The sequence below is a fragment of the Sinocyclocheilus anshuiensis genome, unplaced genomic scaffold (assembly GCF_001515605.1).
Source record: "Sinocyclocheilus anshuiensis isolate Anshui unplaced genomic scaffold, SAMN03320099.WGS_v1.1 scaffold635, whole genome shotgun sequence".
Taxonomy (NCBI): Eukaryota; Metazoa; Chordata; class Actinopteri; order Cypriniformes; family Cyprinidae; genus Sinocyclocheilus; species Sinocyclocheilus anshuiensis.
The window spans coordinates 652,925-657,340 of NW_015551039.1; the positions used below are offsets into that span (position 1 = coordinate 652,925).

At 37.8% G+C, this 4,416-nt stretch overlaps 1 protein-coding gene across 1 annotated transcript in view; it reads left to right on the plus strand.

Annotated features, from left to right (window-relative positions):
- LOC107661423 (glypican-6-like) overlaps positions 1 to 4,416 on the plus strand; it is a 17,099-nt gene that overhangs the window by 6,233 nt on the left and 6,450 nt on the right. The gene's annotated exons all lie outside the window — the stretch shown is intronic.

Genomic DNA, 4,416 nt, shown 5'->3' on the forward strand with positions numbered 1-4,416 from the left:
GTTTTACAGTTTTATCTTTACCAAATTCTGTTTTCCATTATTTTCTGGATTCCATTTTAATGGTTCCATTAATTTTTAATAATCAAAAGCATCTCCAATTAATTGATTTTATTAAAAAAAAACAGTATATATTTTTTTCCAGAAATACTGCACATTTACATTTTTCTCCTAAATAAATTCTGGTAAATAATATTTCTGGTAAATACTCCTTTAAAAAGTGTTTTTTGATGATAATTTTAGTATTAGTAGACTAGAACACGTGGATATGTTGTCATTCTTACACTAATACTGAACTTTGATTTCAGTGATTTGGACTATGAGATGGACACTTGCTTCTTGCACTTTATGTTGCACTTTACTTTTTTACTTTTGGATTTCATTTGGTTTAATGAAATATAGTTTAATAAAATATTGTTAAGTAAAATTGTTGATTTTTTTGTGGGGAATTAATCGTTAAGATTAATCGATAAATTAGTCGATAGATTAATCGAAATAAAAATGGTCATTAGTGGCAGCCCTACTTTAAAAGAATTTCTTAATATGAAATTCGAAGAGTATGACAATTAGATTAGACTGTGCAGAAATTGAAACCTACACGCTAATACACACTATACTCATAGTCACCAATGCTGATGTTGTTAACATTAATCATTTGAGAATAAAGTATAACAATAATAATAATTTGAACGGTTTGATGTGATATGAGCTAACCGATCTTTAGATTAAATCACCATTGGTAGTGCGATTTATTGTAATGCTTTTTTCCTCAGTTGGTCAGAACAAACGAGGCAGACTTGTTACTTACTTGTTCAGATGGCAATATACGGTGAAAATTCTTATTTGGGTCATATTCCAAGATGTAGGCTAGAATCTGTGATTGCGAAGTACAGTAAATATCCACACTGGTGCGGTGACTGACTGCCACACATACTCTTCAGAACATTAGATTCATCTGCGCTGGAGCCGTGCCGCCGCACAACCCACGCAAGCTAGATAATTCCGCACACAGCTGCAATTCCAGGTTTTCAAACAGAGATGGTGACAAAGAGGCAAAACTTACGGACTGCAGCTTTAATTTAGCTAACAAAAGTTTTTTGAATAGTAATATTTTAACATATGTGCTTCACTGCTTTTTTCTGGTAATCATTGCATACATGAATTGTGTTTTAATGTATTTAAGTAAATTAGTAAATTTGGACCAAAAAAAACGCCATTGTGTCATTGACCCATAAGCAGTTTAGCAAACATTTGAGTTTTTTTGCATTTCATTGGGGTGTAATTATTGTCTCTAGTCATGCCTTGATGCATATGCACAAAAATCTTCCAAGAACTACAAAAATTAATTTCACTTGACTGTGATTTAGCATGCGTGTCCTTGAAGTGGTTTTCTGACAAGTGGCTCATATAAATTCGTTTTCTTTGGTAATGGCACACAAACCTGCAAACCTGGAAAATATTCTCATCCTCACCTCTTTCCCATCTTTTCTTTTGACTGTGATTTAGCATGCGTGTCCTTGAAGTGGTTTTCTGACAAGTGGCTCATATAAATTCATGTTTTCTTTGGTAATGGCACACAAACCTGCAAACCTGGAAAATATTCTCATCCTCACCTCTTTCCCATCTTTTCTTATGTTTCCCTCTCCTCGTTCTTTGCTCCCCCCTGACATTAAACTTGTGACAGCTCTGAAATTCCTCGGGATCTGGAGGAAGGCGGGAAGGCGGCCCTTAAGGTTTAATCTCTGTCAATGGAGCGTGGAGCTGGGTGCCTTCTATCTCTCTCCCTGTGTTGGGCCAGGGGCCGAGGGCCACTCGTGAGAGGGGAGCTAAATGCGAGGCCTGCGGTGTTTCCGGTATCCGTGGTTACACAGCAGGATGGGGCATTTAGAAAAGCCCTCAAAGCCCTACACTTGCATTCCCCTGTCCGTCTCTCACACGAGCACACACACCTCTTGTCATTCACCTGACTGTGTGTTAGCTTGAGATGGAATTGACAGCAGCACAGTGTGCCTTGTTTGTTTATAAACCTGAGTTGTCTTGTTTGTGTCGACGAAGCCTATGGGTAGTGAAAGACTGTTTACGAGAATACCAGACGACGCTTTCAGATGCATGGCCACTTAACACTTCAAAGTCTCACACATTATGCGCAGGGCATCTGTGCTGCGGGCCGGCGGGCTTTTAGCGAGAGGAGAAAGGTGATACAAAGGCGAAAAACAAATGGTGCACTTTGCGGGCCGAGCATGTGTGAGCACGGGAAGAGAGGTGAAGCATTTCTTTGGAATTCTCATTTTGTTCAGATTAAGAAAGTAGGGTTTGCCGGGCCGGGAGAGAGAGAGGGTTTCATGGGAGAGAGGGGCTGGATTATTTGGGGAGGCTGGGAGGAAAGGGGGCCTGACATTCCACAGGATGAAGTAAGGCATTGTTCCCCGTCTCCAATGAAGAGAGCCTTCTGAATCCACTGATGAACTGAAAGCAGGAGAGAGTCAGCGAGTGCGAGGGGTTTCAGGGGGGTACAGGTCCGTTTTCGGGGAGGGGGGTTGGCATTATTCAGTAATCCTATTGAAAAGCCTTCTGAAGGACGGCGCAAGAGCGGTGCGGAGAGAAAGAAAAGTGAATGGAATGTGACAACAGGAAAATGCCATTGATAGCGGTCAGCCTCAACCGGCTCGATGGGCGAGACGTTAGCTGCCCTTCATCCTTTCTGCACTCTCAGCTCTTTCTCCTTTGACACAAAAGTTATTTTCCTGGAATGTAGTGAGTGAAAACCTTGCGTCGGGTCAAATTGGAATATGCATTAATCTGTTTAGATAATAACCATGCGCTTTTCTGGCCTCCCTGGCAGTTCTGGTAGGTTTTCCAGTCAGTGAGAGCAAGTTAGGCCGAGGGCTCTGTGGAGCACTAAATCGCTGTCTCCTGAGCGTCATTGTAATGAAAAGTCATGGACGTGCTGCCAGCTGACGTTCCAAAGTTAATAACAATTAATTTTATACGTGTTGAAGTTGACAGTCTGTGTGCTTTTTCTAAAGTGAAGTCTTTCTGCGTGCACACTCTGTTCCGTGTTACACATGTGCTCAAATTCAGATCTGTTATGTTTGTGTTCATGGCCAGTAAGTGCACATTCTTTTAAAGGGGTCATATGATGCGATTTGAATTTTTCCTTTCTCTTTGGAGTGTTACAAGCTCTTGGTGCATAAAGAAGGAGGAGAAACAATAATGTACAGTATGTGGAAAATAATGTGTTTTTTTAACTTTAAACACATTTCATTACACCAAATACACAAAATAATGTTCTTTTTAGCAGCATCATATGACCCCTTTAAAGATAAGATGTAGCGATCTCTTTTCTTATCTTGTATCTTATTTCTTACCCGAGAATGCTTTAAAGATGAGGGCTCGCCAAAAATACCCATTTGCAAAAGTTTCTTAATGTACAACTAATGAGTGTTAAAACAGTATTTCTCTCAAAAATGAAAATTATCATAATTTACTCCCTGCTATGTTGTTCCAAATGGAATTTTTAATGAATCTTCATAGAGATCTTTTCTGACAGTTCATAGTGGTCTCATCTGTCACATTTCAAAAAGGGCAAAAAAGCATAATAAAAGCATTGTAAATGCAGTCTAGATGACTTTGCCTGTATTCCAGGTCTTTTGTAGACATTAACTTGTAATAAATTGACAGGTCGGACTTCATCAGTTGTTATAGGTTTATCATATGACCTCAGAAGACTAAAAATATAGTACACAAATTGTGTAACCTACTTTTTGGTGCTTTTTACTGTAATCTTTAGTTATTAGTCTTTTTTGGACTTTGGCAGTTAAACATTTGTAATGCTAAAATTGAAATGTAGGACATTTAAAATATATGAACTACTAATCTAGTATCAAATAACAAACTACAGTTCAAATTATAATCACATACTTTACACGTGCTTTGTTAGTCAACAAAAGTGTACAAAAAATGATTAAAACTGATTAATAATGTACTTTGAAGTAAAAAAAAATGTATTTGACATGATCACAAAGTGCACTTTTTCTTGTTCTTAAGAGTGTTAAACTGTCATGAAAGTGTACTCTATGTACACTTAACTAGCCTTTTATTTCATTAATATTACCTACAAGTAATTTTTTTTTAAATATATACAGTATATTTATATATATATATATATATATATATATATATATATATATATTAGTGCTCTCAAAAAAAGCACGTTAACGCAGGTGATACATTTTTTCAGTTTAAAGGGGTCATATGATGCTGCTAAAAAGAACATTTATTTTGAGTATTTGGTGTAATGAAATGTGTTTATGCGGTTTAAGGTTCAAAATGGTCGTGTCCTCATTTGGAAGGCCAAAGTAGTTTCGCTTTCACAACGAAACACAGTGTCACACACGGCGGCCTTGAGTGAGCGGCGTC